We start from the raw sequence: 17,393 nt of genomic DNA on the forward strand, positions 1-17,393 counted from the left end.
CCCAAGCACAAAAAATTGTAAATCTACAACTGTAAAAAAAATAAAATAAAATAAAGGGAAAAAAAAAGTAAAAAAAAAAAATAAAAAGTTTTTCAGGGGGCCGGAACACTACTCCAATGGGCAGGATAAACTTGCCCTACACACCACTGTCCCAGGTTTGAAGGCCAATATCCCACACTAATTTGAGTTCAGCACTGGGTATAATTATGGTGTGGATCACAAACCAAAACAACAACAAACAGGTTTTTTTTTGGGGGGGGGGGTTGGTGTTAGGCTTGTTTGGGTACTGAAGATGGTTCAAAGGGATGGAGCCTGAATTTTATCCTTGGCACATGGTTCCCGAGCACCTGCTACACGTGACACTGAGAACTAAGCTAGAAATGGTCCCTGAGCATAGCTGGATATAACTCATAGAGGAAAATAAAACAAACAAGGGTAAAGAGATAGCATAGGGATTAAGGCGCTTGCTTTGCATGCAGTGGAGCCAGTTAAATCCTGGCACAGACACAGGTCGAGAATTCCGACAAGTAAGCAGTTCTGGGTGTGGCCCAAAACACCCCCTGGTCACCCCTGGAAAATAAAAACATAAAGAAACATTTTAAAGGCCTCTCTCCTATGGAGCTTTGTAAGGAGCTTTTCTCCTCTTCTGGGCTGGAGCAATAGCACAGCGGGTAGGGCGTTTGCCTTGCATGCAGCCAACATGGCCAAACCGAGTTCGATTCCTCCGCCCCTCTTGGAGAGCCCGGCAAGCTACCGAGAGTATTTCGCCCGCATGGCAGAGCCTGGCAAGCTACCCGTGACGTACTCAATATGCCAAACACAGTAACAACAAGTCTCACGATGGAGATGTTACTGGGCCCACTTGAGCAAATCAATGAATAACGGGAAGACTGTGATATCGTGATTTCTCCTCTTCTAGGCCTAGAGGGTCACTGTCAGGGCTGCCATGAGCTCAGACCCCTTGCTTGCCTCTGACAGAAAAATCAAATCTTAAAAAAATAATAATAAAAGCCCAAACAACATTTTAATTAATCTATAGTCTTTTCCCCCTTTCAGTGTGGCAACTGAACCTATTTCCTCATGTATATAAGGCATGGTATACCCAATATGCCAAATACCAGTAACAATGATGGGTCTCATTCTCCTAACCCTGAAAAAGCCTTGAATATGGCACTTTAAAAAAAAAAAAAATCTCAGGGCTAGGACGAAGAAGACGTTACTGGCACCTGCTCGAGGCAATCGACGAACAACAGGGTGGTCGTGATCGTGATCGTGATATAAGGCATAAGCTCTGTTACTGAACTACATAACAAGCCCTAACAGCTTTTCACTTCGGGGCTGAGGGTACAAAAGTGGAATTGCATTCTTAAACCCCAGAAATAAGAGTTTTGGATGAAAATGATAAGCCCTAAGCACATCCAGGTATGGCCTGAAAAACAAACAAAAATGTTTTGTGCTACATCTGGCAATGCTCAGGGACTACTTCCAGCTTCAGTAGCACTGTAGCACTGTCCTCCCGTCGTTCATCGATTTGCTCGAGCGGGCCCAGTAACGTCTCCATCTGAGACTTTGTTGTTACTGTGTTTGGCATACTGAATACATATGGATAGCTTGCCAGGCTTTGCCGTGCGGGCAAGATACTCTCAGTAGCTTGCCGGGCTCTCCAAGAGGGGCAAAGGAATCAAACTTGGGTCTGCCAGGTCGGCCGCATGCAAGGCAAATGCCCTACCGCTGTGCCATCGCTCTAGCCACATATTCCTCTAGCTTCAGTACTATGGAACAAACCCAGGCCTCCGTCACTAAGAGCATGTATTGAGCCTCTGTGCTATCTGGGGTCCTGCCATTATTTATTTATTGGGGGGGGGGGGTTGGGGAGGATATGTGCAGGACACACTTGTGGGCCACACCCTCGGGTACTCAGGGGCTAGTCCAGGCTCCTTCCCTAGGATCACTCACTGCAGTGCTGGATGGGGGAGTGGGGAAGGATGATGGGGAGACACTGTGGAGCCAGGGGCAGAGTGTGGTCTGTGTATGTGCTTAGCCCATTGAGTGACATGGTCCTTGCATTCTGACACTCAGGAATATGTTTAAGAAAACTAACATTTTAGAAAACAAATGCTTTATATCTATCTATCTATATCTAAACATCCGTGGTACTCAAGTTTTTATAGATATATCCAGTTCCCAAAAAGCTACACTGCTTCTGCACATAATGTTCAGCCTCATCTCCCCCCCCTTACTCTCGCAAAGAACTGTCATCTTCAATGCCCTCACCAGAATCGTTTTTGTTTTTGTGTCACGCGTAGCAGTGCTCAGGGCTTACTCCAGGCTCTGTACTCTGGGATCACTCCTGGCAGGGGTCATGAGGCCCTATGGGGTGCTGGGAATAAGATCCAGGTCGACCATGTGCCAGGCAAGTGCCCAACCTCCAGTACTAAATCTCTGGTCTCAAGAATTTCCAAGTGAATTCTTTAAGTTGCAAAATGGCAGAGCCCTCCTCTATTCTGTTCACCCTTGAATTCTCAGGGCCCTTGTAAGTGTCTGGGTTATGCGTACTAAGTATTTTCTGAACAAATACTTTGTATGAGTTAAAAGCATCCCACATGGTCCAGAGTGTAGAGCCAGGAGTAACCCATGAGCACTGCTGAATGTGGCCCCCAAACAAACAAAAATTACAAAAGTTAAAGGGGGCTGAAGAGATAAATACATTGGGGAAGGTGTTTGCATTGCACACAGACAACCTTAGTTTGCTCCTCGGCACCCCATATGGTACCCCAAAACTTTAGGAGTGATCCCCAAGTGCAGAGACAGGATTAAGCCCTGAGCATCACCAAGTGCCTAAAAACCAAAACCATAAAAATAATAAAAGAGGTGAATTCCTGGTAGTTTACTGAACTTAGTTGAGGCATTTGACCCAATCATCTGTTCAAGTGTCTCATAAAAGTTGGTCAAGTTACACTAAATCTCAGTGATTCACCTGCAAAACAGGAATAACTAGTATTTGATTTCAGTTGGTAGTAAAGATTAAAATTTCACATATATAAACCACTGAACAAATCCTTTCAGATAATACCTAGTCAAAATTAAGAACATCAGTTTTGTTTTGTTAGTGGAATATTAAGTATGAAACTAGGTTTGGGAGTTGCCGTGATAGTATAGTGTGTAGGGCGCTTGCTTTGCATGCAGCTGACCCCTGTACCAGATACAGTCCTTCAACCCCTTCCAGAAGTGATTGCTGAGTACAGAGCCAGGAGGAAGTCCAAATAAATAAATAAGTCTGTTAAAAAAAAAAGGACTTAAATGTGTTTTTTGGTTTGGGGTCACCAGTGGTGTTCAGGGCTGACCACTGGCTCTATGCTCCAGGATCAAACCCGGGTTAGCCATATGCAAGGCAAGCATCTTATTCCTGTACTATGTGTCTGGCACTCGATTTAAATGTCTGTGTCGACACATTAATAAACAACAATTTAAGAGTTCTCACTGCACACCAATTTTTTTTTGAGGGGGGAAGGCTCAAATGCATAACAATTTTTAAATAGGATTCAACTTATGGGAAAGAGGTAATAAAATCACTTTTCAAAAACTTTGTTCTATGAAGAAACAAGACATCTTGCAGTCTAATTCCATCTTTATTTACTTAGGTTTTTGGGCCACACCCAGCAGTGCTCAGAATTTACTCCTGGCCGTGTGTTCAAAGATCAACCTTGGTGGGCCCGGGGAACCATATGGGATGCTGGGGCTGGGGCTAGACATGGAGTCAGCCGTGTAGAAGGCAAGCACTTTCTCTGCTGTACTACTGCTCTGGCCCCTAATTCACCTTTAAAAGATAAAGAACAGGGAGGAAAGCTCTTGCCTTGCATGTTGACAACCTGGTTCAATTTTTGGCCCTGCAAATGCTCCCCCAGCACCTCCAGAAATGATTCCTGATTCCTCAGCACAGAGCCAGGAGTAGCCCATGAGCACCTCTGGGTGGGGCATAACACAAAAAAACCTAAGTCAGAATCATGGGCCAGAGAAATTGTACAGCAGGGTCTAAGGCACTCCAGGAACAAACCCTGGTTCGATCTCCAGCACCAAGTGGTCTCCAGAGTACTACCAAAGAGAAATCCTTAAGTTTCCACGAGGTGTGGCCCAAAAACCAAACAAAATATCATCTGACATTACATTACCTGGCACTGATAATACATTAAAGGCTGAAACACTAACTCATGGGCTAGAGCAATAGTACAGCAGGTAGGGCTTTTGCCTTGCACACGGCTGGCCCAGATTCGAATCCCAGCATCCCATATGGTCCCCTGAGCACCGCCAGGAGTAATTCCTGAGTGCAGAGTCAGGAGTAACCCCTGTGCATTGCTGGGTGTGACTCAAGAAAAAAAAAAGCCCCCAAAAAAAGAAAAAAGAAAAAGAAACAATAACTCATTAAGGCTGTCCCTTAAAAAGCAAATTACAAGCAATGATAAATTTTTTTTTTTTTTAAAAATCACCTTAGGAAGGCTAAGGAGATTGATGGTTCAGAAGGTTGGAATATAGGCATAAAAAAGCCCCAAGCAATGCTGGGAACAAACCCACAACCCCAGCACTAGGCTGAAGAAGCAATCCTGGCTGATAGGGGCCATAGGCCGGCCTCCTCCCCCAACTCAATTTAGCAACTCAGGTTGGCTCAGTAAAAAGCAACTGCCTCATAGCCTAAGACCATGAGCTAAGACCCCAGAGTGCCCCTCCCCACTCGCCCCAGGAAGGTTATATTTCAGCTATGTGGAAACCCCACCCCCACTCCCTACCACAATAGAGTATAAGATGTGCACACACAAGCATTGCAGCTACCATGTGACTCTGGAGGGTAGGAGGATGTGCTAGCCCAGGTGAGCAACAGAACCAAAAGTGTGTAGCTCCCAAAATGCCAATGATAATAGCAGGGAGGGGAAGGGACACTGCTGTAGGGCCAGATCAATAGGACAGGGGTGAAAGCACAATAGGACAGGGGTTAAAGCACTTGGAAATCATTAGGTCCCATTAGATACCTGGCACCAAATATGGTCCCCCAAGCACCGCCAGAAGAGACTCCTGAGCACAGAGTCAGGAACAGCCCAGGAGCACTGGCCCCCACACAAAACAAAAACAGCGTGTACTGAAGCAACACCCAGGAACAGAAAGCCTTAGTACTAAGTAAATCTACTCAGATTAAAATAGAAACAAAGCCTACGTAAAAATCTCAAAAATTAAGTAATGGGATGCAGGAGGCCGGGTACCATATGATCTGCAGAGTACTTCTCCCACTCCTCCACCCTCCAGAAAAATAATGACGAAAGCTTCAGTACCGAAAGTTCTCCTCACATAACCATAAATCACATATATGCTATAAATAACAACAGTTGAAATGGAGTCACTTTTTTTAATCAGTCCAAGTAGGTGATCTTTTCCATGAAGAGCATGAAATTAATTTTAACATCACAGTAATATTCCAACAAACAACATTTTGCAAATCATGGACTATGGGTATCTTGCATTTCATGTATGTTGTTTTTATTTTTGAAGTGCCAGGAATTGAACCCATATACACAAGGCATGCACCCTACCACTGAGTTACTTTTTGAGATCACAAACCATACACCTGATAAGAAATTTTATATAAAGAACTTTTGTAATTAATTAAAAGACTGGTGCCAGAGCAACAATACAGAAGGAAGGACGCTTGCCTTGCACATGGCCAATGTAGGTTATATTCCTGGCACCATTTCCGGCCTCCAGAGCTTTCCAGGAGTGATCTCTGACTGAGCAGAGTCAGGACTAATCCCTTAACACTTTCGGATGTAGCTCCAGAACCAAAGCACCCTAGCTGCTATAACTATCTTTCCAGTCCAAAATAATTAAATTTTCAAATTGTACTGGAATCCTAATAGACGCACCTGCCAGGAAAAGTACACATATGGTCAATAAGCAGAGAAAATGTTCAATACCATCAGTCACTAAGAGATGCAAACCAAAATCATAAGTGATATGACATCACACGCACTATGGCAGCAAGCATCAAAAAAGATCAATAATGAAAGCTGGCAAGGCCCAGAGAACTGGGAATCATGCAAGGAAAGAAGAGATGTAAATTGGAGCAGTGACTGAAGAAAACAGTTTGTAAGTTTCTTAGAGTTGCCATATATACAGTTACCCTCAGGTAACTGCCCAACAGAAGCAGTAATATATGACCACACAAAAACCTGTTCAAAGCAGTATGTTCAAAACAAAATGTTCAAAGCAGCACTATGCATAACAGACAAAAGGTGGAAACAACCCAAATATCCAACAATAGATGGTTATTATGTCAATAGGCTGAAACATACAATGAAACTCAGCTATAAAAAAAAATAATTACACAGAGATTCACGGTTAAAATGCACATACACAAACCTTGAAAATATTGAGTAAAAGATGTTAGTCACAGAAGCCCCACATACTATGTAACTGCACTGACATGGAATGTTCACAAAGGGAAAATTCATAGGCTAGTGGCTGGTGTAGTGGTGTATATGGGTAAACTGGTAATAATTATTAGTGCATATTCTTATTGAAGCAATGAACATGTTCTAAAACTGGGGTGACAGTTACACAACTGTTAAGTATATTAAACCCACCAAATTATACACTTTTAAATAGGCTGAAGTTGTGTGAGAGCAATAAAGCTATTTTTTAAAAAGTGAAGGGGGCGGGTGCAATGGAGAAACAGCACTCTTAACAATTTCCAAAGCAGTCGAAAAACCAGGAGCAGTAATAGAGGGCAGGGCACTTTCTTGCACAGGGCCAAACTCGGTTAGATCTCTAGCACGGCATCCCATATGGTTCTGCACTGCACCGCCAAGAGTAATTCCTGGGTGCAGTCAGGAGTAAGCCCTGCCCAACTTTGGGTATGGCCCCCAAACAAACAAAAAATTAATTCATGCATCCTGACAGTCTCTATACTAACCACCTAAAAGTACACTTTTAAAAATTACATAGTGCATACTTTTGTAAACGCAACCCCCCTCTCCATAAGACTTTTAATAAAAGCAAGACACACGCATCTTCTAGTAAAATTTCAGAATAATGATCACAACATGGAATCTACAATTTTTCACAACCTCCCTCCCCCTTTGATTATACAGCTCTATTAGACACTTTCAAAGCAGCAAGGGCTGAAGTTGATTTAAATAATGGTTTTGGCAGTGGTGTATTTTCCCCTTATTTTCTCCCCTTAATTAACTCCGTTAATGCAGGGGGGCGGGGGAATTCTTCAAAAAAAAAAAAAAAGGAAAAGTAAGAAAAAGCGAAAGCAAAGAGAAACTAAAAATTGGTACACATCCCAAAAAGCTACAAAGCAATTACAACACCCTTTCATGAACATTTTAACCGACTAAGGGGCGGGGGGGATTAAAAAAAAAAAGGAGGTACAATAAAACTGAGAATTTTTAATAGTCGACATTAGGCCTCAACAATCTTTTAAAAAATAAAAAGCGTGGGAATGAACTTGTGCATGATGCAGGTGGGAGGAAATCCTGGGTGCAATCTGGAAGTGGGGTCCCCAGGCGGGCCCGGGGCCAAGCCCGCCGCCCGGCGCCCCAGCTGGGGCCTAGCGCGGAGTCCCTGCGCCCAGCAGCCCGGCCCCGGGAGCTGCGCTCGGCGGCGCCTGGGGACTCGCTCCGCGCCGAGGTCAGGCGGAGCAGCGCCGCCAGACTCCCGGGGGCTCCACCCTCCCCTCCTTCAGCCCTCCCCTCGGCGGTCCCCGGAGGGTACAGGCAGGGCACGGCGCTCCCAGGCTGCGGGGGGAGGCGGGAGGGGGAGGGGGGAGGGTGGCGTCCTCAGTAGAAAGGCTCCGCCGCCCCGGAGTGGCGGCCGCGGGTTATTAATAAACTCCGCGGGTGCCCAGCGCTGCTGCCGCGGCCGGCCGTAGCATCGGCAAGGCCTGCGGCGAAGCTAGGCACCGTCCGAGTCCGAGCCCGGGCCCGAGTGGGCCCGCGCCGCCGCGCTGAGGGCGGCGGCCGGGCGGAGAATAATGCACACTGGGTAAAAACACATTTATATACGAACCTCCGAGAAAATTTTCCAACAATTCCTTCGTCCGACCACCATGCACCAGGACAGGAAACAGCCGCCCGGCCCCCGGGCCCCGCAACCCGCATAGCTGGAGCGAGGGGCCCGCCCCCAGGCCTCATTGGGCTGCCTCGACGTCACTCACGGGACGCTTCCTGCACGTCATTGGCTCCGAGCGAGGCGACGCGGAAAAGACACCGCCTGGTCCTCGGCCCCTCGCTGTGACGTCAGCCGCGCCCGGAGCGCCGGCCGGCGCCTGAGTGGCTCGCGCGCGCGGCCCACTCCCGGCGCCCGCGTGTGACTGGTGCGCAGGAAGCCTCGTTCCAGATTGACACCGCCGCACAGAGCAGTGCGTTATGCCGATTCTGGGGCCCCAGCGGGAGGCGCCATTTTGCAGCGAGGGAGGGAGGCAGGTCCTTGTGACTAGCCGAGAGGGAGTCGGGGTGACAGGCGCCATTTTCCCCTCAGGGGCCGGGCTCTCCCGGCGGGCGCGCTGCCGCGCGTTCTCGGGGTCGTCGGGGCTCGGTCGAGCGGGTGCCCGGGGGTCGGCCTGCTGCGGCCGGAATGGCTTGGGCGGCGGCGGATGGAGCCGGACGCCCGGCCGCTCCCGGGCTGGGGGGGCGCCTTCGGGACCCCGCCGAGGCCCTGGGGCCGGGCCGAGGGCTCTGCTTTTCCCGCGCGCGGCTTTAGGCGGCTCTGGGGCCGGTGCGGCGGGGCGGGGGCGTGGGCGAGCCTCCCCGGGGGGTCCCTGCGAATGCTGCGGGGCGGTGGTCTCGGACTCGGCCCGGAGGACTTGGCGGCGGAGGCGCTGGCCCGTTGGTGTTGTTTAGGTTCAGGTTGGGAAGTATGTAAATTGTTCACCGTCCTGAATTGTTGCACTTTTCCCTTTTGTGTATGTCGCGAGTGGAAGGGGAGAAAAGGCAAAAGACATCGAGCTGTTCCCCAGCCTTCAGAATGGGTAGAAGCGAGTGGCGAAGTTCAGGTGACGTTTCCTAGAGCTGGCGACCCGTACCTTTTGTGGACTCGTGGGAATTATTTGTCTTTTCCGCACCTGCTGCTCCCCTGGGTTCTTTCTGTCCCCAAAGTTATGGTCCCGGCCATAATGCTTTTATGAGCGTTATTTTAGAGCAGGTGACAGAGTGGCTACATCTTGATTTTATTATTTACAGAGAACTCATTGCCATTCCCCCACGCCCCCAAATCCACTTGCTTGCTTCGTAAAGATCTTAGGAATGTTCAGTAAATGAACGAGTAAGTTCCCCTTGGCAACCAAGACAGTAATGATGGGATCCAGTAAGTGGGGGTCAAACAAGATAGGGAAAATCGTTCTTTTCATGGGTGCATTTGTCCAGTTTCCCTCCTGTCCTCCATCAGGAGGTTGGAGTGCTGTCCAGGAAATCCGATCCGCTCACTGCACTGTGTTTGCATTCCAGGTGATTATAGAATGGCCTAGGGGTTACTTACATGCAAAAGATTATCTGGCTTTTGAGTAGAAGGGAATGTTTTGAGGTGCTTCCCCCCCTCCCCCGCCCCCCCAAGAAGGGGCCATACCAGTCCTTGCTCATACTCCTGGCTTTGCACTTTGCACTCAGGAATTACTACTGGTGGTGCTCAGGGGACCTTATAGGATTCTGGGGATGGAGCCCAGGACTATTGCATGCAAGGCCAGGGTCTTTACGTATTGTACTATCTCTACAGATCCTAATTGAATGTTCTGGTTCATAGTTCAGCCCTTTGAAAGTTAATGATCACCTTTTTGGGTATCCACCATAACCGAGATTTAGTAAAGGTTATGTAGGAATTTGGGATCCACCCTAATCTAGATTTAGCTGCATAATTGGTGCCTAAATGTTGAAGGAAAATGTAACTTTGATTTTCTACCATTCATTAGTTTTTATTTTTTGTTTGGGGTCCACACCTAGATGCCCAAGGATCATTCCTGACTGGGCCCTGGAGGGGCGTATCATATAGTCTGCCAGGGTTCAAACGTTCTTCTACCAAGTGTAAGACAAGCACTCCTGTGCATGACCACAAAACAAAGAATATTATTTTAGGTGCTGGAGGGGTAGTAGTGCACTGGGTAGGGTACTTGCCTTGCACATGGCCAGCCTGGGTTTGATCCCCGGCATCCTATACGGTAGCTGGAGCGGTGTTAGGACTAAATACTGAGTGCAGAGCCATGAAGTTACCCCTTTAGCATCGTTGGGGGAAAGCGCGGGGCATGAATTTTAATTTTTTTGTCGAATAGATGGACCATTACAAAAGTTTATGATTGGGTTTCAGTCACAATGATCCAACACCCATCCCTCTGACAATTGCCCACCTCCCACTGCCAATGACCCCCATCTCCCTCCCACATTCCCCAACACAACACCCTTCCCCCCCCCACAACCAATCTCCTCCTTTTGTGCATTACAGTCTGCAGTACAGATACTAAGAGGTCATCGTGTTTATTCAGGGTGTTCAGTATTTTTATGGGGAAGGCTGGAGTAGCTTTTTAACTAGGTGCAGCTTTGGGGTGTGGACATGTATGCTGAAGCTTCAGGAGGTACAAGGAGGTAGGGGAAGATAGCCTATCCCGACCCTGAGAAAGCCTGAAAATTTCAATCACAAAACCTGCAAGCCTGAATTTTTAGCATATTATATCATGGTGGGGCCGGAGCAGTAGCACAGCGGGTAAGGTGTTTGCCTTGTACTTGGCCGACCTGGGTTTGATTCCTCTGCCCCTCTTGGAGAGCCTGGCAAGCTACCAATAGTGTCTCACCCGCACAGCTAAGCCTGGGAAGCTCCCTGTGATGTATTCGATCTGCCAAACACAGTAACAATTTACTGGTGCCCACTCAAGCAAATCGATGAACAACGGGAAGACAGTGCTATGGTGCTTTATCTTGGTGAGGTCTGTCCTGAGATAGTGGAGTCTGGCTGGTGGCATGGCGGCAATATTGGATTAGCAAGCAGCTGCCAGTGCCTCTGGTTGGGTGTGCATCAGGCTGACCTTCCCTGCTCCCATTTACCCTGGTCTGTTCAGCCTTGTGTGGGTCTGACACACAAATCTATTTTGAGATTTATAGATCTCTAGAATCAAGGCCAGTAGAAGAGGTTCCATGGTGATGCTGGAGTTGGTTCCTTGGGGTAACTGCCAGTGATACCAGGAGTATAGGGAAATGGGGGGAGGTAGCCCATCTTGACTCTGAGAAATCCTGGCGATTTCAGTCATAAAACCCGCATATCCGGGACTGGAGTGATAGCACAGTGGATAGGGTGTTTGCCTTGCATGCTGCCGACCCAGGTTCAATTCCCAGCATCCCATATGGTCCCCTGTGCACTGCCAGGTGTGACCCAAAATGGAAAAAAAAAAAGAAAACCCACATATCTGAAGTTTCAACAGGTTATTGTCTTGGTGAGGTCTGTCCTGAGACAGTGGAGTCTGGCTAGGGGCATGGCAATGATTTAGGATTGTGGGAGCAAGGGGCTGCCAGGGGCTTTGCTTGGGCAGATACCAGGCCAACCTGCCCCCATCAGATTTACCTTGGTCTGTTCAGCCTAGTGCAGGTCTGAGATTAACTAAGGCTTTTGATCTCTTTGATGTTTGTGGATCTCTGAAGCAAGACTGATAAATGAGCTTCCATAGCTGAGCTGGAGGTAGTTTGTGAATGTGGCTCCCAATATGTAACTTAATTAAATTAAGCCATTTAATTTCTTGGAAACTTGGTCCCAGTTGTTAGGGTCTGGCCAGAGGCACAACACCAATTTTGGGGTATCAGGAAATCTGAAGGAACCATCAGGTGCTGATATACTCGCCCCACAGATACAGTTGACCTGCTGGCAGCACTGCACCCCTGTGATTTTTTTTTCAAGGTACTATGATTTGCAAAGAGTTTCAGCATGCATTGTTCTGTCATCACTCCCATATTTTTACATTCTTATAAAAATGAAAAACCAACACAAAATTGAAGTTTATTGAAACTGGATTGACTTGTTGAGAACCATCATTAACAGGAATGGAATTGTTGTCATTCCATTTGTCATGGTGTGGAGTACAGATAAGGTGTGATTTTGAGAAATAGCTCAAGGTGCTAGAGGGATGTTTTGCATTCAGGAGGCACTTGTTTGATCTCTGCACCCAGAACACAGCTGTGTCTCACCTAAAACCCAAAATAAAATACTACCTGGGTGTGCATCCCCCCTCAAAAAAAAAAAGTATGGTCCAAAACCAAAATACAATATTCAGATTTCGGGCTAGATGGTTAATACAGTCAGTAGGACATTTGCCTTGCACACGGCCAGCTGGGGTTCGATCCCCAGCATGCCATATGGTCCCCCTAGCACCACCAGGATTCCTGATTACAAAATCAGGAGTAACCCCTGAGCATTGCCAGATGTGACACCCCCCCCCCCAAAAAAAAATCAGATTCTCCAAATCACCTACCATGCCTTACATCTTAAAAAGTTACTGAAGCAATAGCACAGCAGGTAGGGCATTTGCCTTGCATGCGGCCCAACCGGGTTCGATTCCCAACATCCCATATGGTCCCCTGAGCACCGCCAGGTGTAATTCCTGAGTGCAGAGCCAGAAGTAACCCCTGTGCATCACTGGGTGTGACCCAAGAAGAAAGTGTCTTGAAAATAGTTCATTTTTAATCAATGCGCAGGACAGGACATTCCTTGAATATGTGAGGGTTCACTTTCTACAGCAGCCAGAAATAATGTAGTCCAGCTGTTACATAAAATTGTGTTTTGAGTTTGTGTGGGTTTTGTTGTGTGCTTTGGTTTGGGGGCCACACCTGACTTCTTGGGGCTTATTCTTGACTTTATGCTCAGAAATCACCTGAGTGTGACAGGCTTGGAGAAACCATATGTAGTACCGAGTTGGCCGCATACAAGGCAAGCACCTTACCCACTGTACTATTGCTGTGGCCCAGATTATTTTGGGTACACATCTAACAGGGCTCAGGGCTTACTCTTGGCTCTGTGCTTAGGGATCATTCCTGGTGAGGTCAGGGGACCATACATGGTGCCCAGGATTCAACCTGGCATGCTTTTTTCGCTTGTTTGTTTTTTGCCTGTTTCTGAGTTGGGACCACACCTTGCAGTGCACAGGTCTTACTGACTCTATGCAGATTATAATCCTGGCAGTACTCAGTATTATATGCAGTGCCTGGAATCTGACAGATCAACCATAAGGCAAGCATATTAACCCCTGTACTTTTTCTGGCCCATTAAAAAAAAATTTAAGAGAAGTCCTTAAAATACAGTGGGAATGGTGCTTGTCTTGCACAACTTTGATCTCAAGTACCCTGTATAGTCCCACTGGCTCTGTCAAGAGTGACTCCAATTTCCCCACACCCAGATAAAGGGGCCTGATAGTACTGCAGGTAGAGTGCTTCCCTTCCATATGGCCTACCTGAGTTTAAGCTCCAGCACCACATGTGGTTCCCCAAATTCTGCTAGGAGTGATCCCTGAGCACTACTAAGTGTGGTCCAAAACAAAATATAAAGCCAGGGGCCCGAAGTGATAGTACAGAATATAGGGCATTAACCTTGCATGCCATGGCCAACCTGGGTTGGATTCCCAGCACCCTGTGATCTTCTAAATCAGCCAAGAGTAATTCCTGCAAGCAGAGCCAGGAGTAACCCCTGAGCACTGCTGGGTGTGGTATAAAACCTGAAACCTGTCATTTCAGGTTTGATCCCAGCATCTAATAAAGTCCCCTCAGCACCACCAAGAATGTTATCTGAGCACCACCTGGTGTGGCCCCAAACCAAATGATCTGGGAGGTGGGCTTGAGGTTGGGTATTCAATCCAGGGTCTAACAGATGCTAGACACATACTGTATCATTGAGAAACTTCCCCATTCCCCATGTATAATCTTTATTAGTATTATTTGCTCGAGTTTTGGGAAAATAATAATAATGCACAACAATGTCACTTAAGTCAGGGACTGAATCTTAGCTGCCTGTAAGGCAAGCACCTTAACCCCTATACTATCTCTGGCCCATTTTGGTTTTGGGGCCACACCTGGCAGTGTTCAGGGGACTGTGTGCTGTTAAGGATTAATCTGGGCCTCTTGTAGGCAAAGCATGTACACCATCCTATTTGGAGATGGGATGTCTCTCTATCCCTTTTCTTTTTTTGTTTTTGGGCTACACCTGAATCTTGCTGTGTTCTCTCTGGCCTTAATTATGTTTAGTCGTCGTTCCCCCCTCCCCCCCCCCGCCAATTCTTTCAGTATTCTAAACAGGCTAACATATTTAGTACCTTCATATAATTTGTGTCTATTAAAAAATGTTCATGTAGTTTTTATTTAGATGACAGATCAAACCCTCAGCTTTGTTTTATGTGTATGTTCTGGTTTGGGGGTCACACCTACGTCCAGTTTGGTACTCAGTGATCAGACCTTGATCTCCAGAATTCACAAATCCCTCTAGTTCTTTCTTCTGTCTCCCCTGCATATTTAATGTTTTTCTTTTCTGTACTTAAAACATTCCGGAGGAGGCCAGAGTGATAGTACAACCCATAGGGCGGGTAGGGCCTTGCTAGTACAACCCATAGGGCGGGTAGGGCCTTGCTTGCTGCCAACTCTGGAGTTTATCACCAGCACCCTGTATGGTCCCCTGAGCCCCACCAGGAGTGATCCCTGAGTGCAGAGCCAAGAGTAAGGCTTGAGCCCCTATGGGTGTGTATCCCCCAACCTTTCTGGAGAACTGATTGATTTTTGTCATGTTTATACAAAAACACAGACATGCAGAAAAAGAAACTGCACTTAGCTCTTTCACATAATCTCTAGGATGGGCTAGATAGTACAGCGGGGCAAGGTCTTACATGTGGCTAAGCTGAGTTCATTCCCTGGCACCCCTAATGATTCCGAGTTCGCTAGTAGTGATCCCTGAGTAAGTCGCTGACCACAATTATGTGTGGCCCCAAAGAAAAACCAAGCATAATTTCAGCGACCTTGGTCTATGGATCAAATTCAGTCTTATGCATTATTTCACAGGAGAGCCTGGCAAGCTCCCGTGGAGTATTCGATATGCCATAAAACAGTAACAAGTCTCACAATGGCGATGTTACTGGCTCCTGCTTGAACAAATCAATGAACAATGGGAGGACAGTGCTAGAGTTCTACACATTATTTAGAACTGTAATTAGAACGCAAATTTTTGAGGGGTAGTAGAGTATGTTTTGTGTTACATTTAAGAGAACTTGAATCAAATCTGAGAGCTGGAGCAATAGTACAGCAGGTAGGGTGTTTGCCTTGCCCATAGCACACCCAGGTTTGATCCCTGGCATCCCCAGTGGTCTAACCACTGCGAGGAGTGATGCAGAGCCAGGAGTAACCAAAACACCCCAGATGCGAATAATAAGGGGGAAAAATGTGTAATGAATCTGATTGTTTGTTTGGGTGCAATGCCAGGTGGTGCTCAGGGGTAATATGCTATGCTTAGGGACTCAGTGCTGTGGATGGGACCTGAGCCTCTCACATGCAAAGCATGCACTCATACTGTGCTTATCCATACTGCCTTTCTCAGTGAAAAGCAGTTGTGACTGTAGTTAGTAGAGACTCCTATTACCAGGAGTTAAAACCTGAGTTCCACAAATTCTGCCCCTCCATCCCCCCCCTAAAAAAAAGTACAGGGGAGGTTGCAAGAGGAAAAAGTTTAGGGACCTCTTTCTGTAATACCCATTTAAAATTTAAAGCAAGTTGGGTGTGTTGGGGGAACTTTACCCCATGTATTATTTGAGCTCCCCCATTTTTCAGTTGTACAGTTTCTGTATATTTTTAGGATTTTGTTTGGGGCCCACAACTAGCTGTATTCAGGGCTTACTTACTCCTGGAAGGGATCAGAGTACACGGAATAGCACCCAGGTCAGTCACGTGCAAGGCAAGCAGCATACCGGCTACACTAGTTCCCCGACCCTTTATATTTAGAATTCTAAATTTCTCCCATTTACTGGATTGTTTGAACTAACTGGAAGTGTTCTTTTGAGTACATGCTTTTGCTTGTGGAAGCTCCAGGTTTGCTCCTTGGTACATGATACACGAAGTCAAGTAGTTTGATGGAAAATACTGAGTCATGGAACTATTCAATGTGTATGTTGTGAAATAAAAATCTAACTTGCTTTTGTGTGAAAGTCCAACTATTTCAGAGCAATTTGTTTGAAAGATGTCTTTCCTGCTCCCACATTAAATGGTTTTAGCATTATTGAAAATCAGCCAACCATGAATATAAGGAGTCATTTCTAGACCCTGTATGAGTGTGGTTCTCTAGGGTTTTCTATAAGGCTGGAGTCAGTACAGCAGTTGGGCATTTACCTTGCACACAGCTGACCCGGGTTCCATTCCCAGCAACCCATATAGACCCCCAAACACTGCAAGGAGTGATCAAGGAGTGATTCCTGAGAGAAGAGCCAGAAATAACCTCTGAGCATTTGCCAGGTGTGAACCAAAAAGCCAAAAGGCGGGGGGGGGGATGTTATTCCACTTATTCCTTTTGCCTAAATGCACTAGAAGAACATCATATGCAGTGTTTGAGAGGAAACCCAATGGGCTGCACATGCTGTATGCTTTGTATTCCCAGGCACCACAGTGTCCCTCCCTACCTCCATGTGATTGATTCCTACGTGCAGAGTCAGAAATGACCCCTGAGCACTGTAGTACCCCAAAAGAAATTTTAACAGGAAATAGGACTATCCAGCTCTGTCACTCCCGGTAGTGCCAAGGAACTGTGTTGCTGAGGTCTCCCACAATCTGCCTAGCCCTCAGACAAGTTTTCTGTCAAAGTTTAATGCCTTAATCAGTCTAGAGAAAGCCACGTGCTTTGAGCAATAAATTTTTTTTAAAAAGACTGGCAGGAGCATTCAGGTACAGGGCTTATTTTTCCCTGGGGGGGAAAAATGTTACTTTCTCTGCACTCGGGAATTACTCCTGGTAGTGCTTGGGGGACCACACAGAATGCAGGGGATCAGACCTGGGTGGCCGCATGTCCTACCTCCTGTCCTACCACCCTAGCCCTTATTTGGTAGTGAAAACGGAATTACCATTTGTGTTTTAATAATCCTGGAAGGGGCATTACATCATAAAAAGCTTGCTTGAGGGGCTGGAGCACAGCGGATAGGGTGTTGCCTTGCATGCGGCTGGCCCGGGTCCAATTGCCAGCATCCCATATGGTCCACCAAGCACCGCCAGCCTTAGTGCAGAGCCAGGAGTAGCCCCGTGCATTGCCCGGTATGACTCAAAAAGAAAAAGCTTGCTTTATTTGTTCCAACCATAATAATAAACTCATACTACCTAGATCCCATGTAAAAACCACAATCTCCCCTTGATGATTGTGAAAAT

General features: G+C 46.8%; 1 protein-coding gene across 1 annotated transcript in view; it reads right to left on the reverse strand.

Annotated features, from left to right (window-relative positions):
- The window catches only part of ZNF143 (zinc finger protein 143), a 71,701-nt gene extending 63,583 nt beyond the window's left edge, over nucleotides 1-8,118 (reverse strand). The window contains exon 1 of the mRNA XM_056116043.1: nucleotides 8,056-8,118. The gene's annotated coding sequence lies outside the window, so the exon portion shown is untranslated. The remainder of the gene's footprint in view (nucleotides 1-8,055) is intronic.
- Nucleotides 8,119-17,393: the final 9,275 nt, after the last annotated feature.

This window comes from Sorex fumeus, unplaced genomic scaffold (assembly GCF_029834395.1).
Source record: "Sorex fumeus unplaced genomic scaffold, SorFum_2.1 ptg000030l, whole genome shotgun sequence".
Taxonomy (NCBI): Eukaryota; Metazoa; Chordata; class Mammalia; order Eulipotyphla; family Soricidae; genus Sorex; species Sorex fumeus.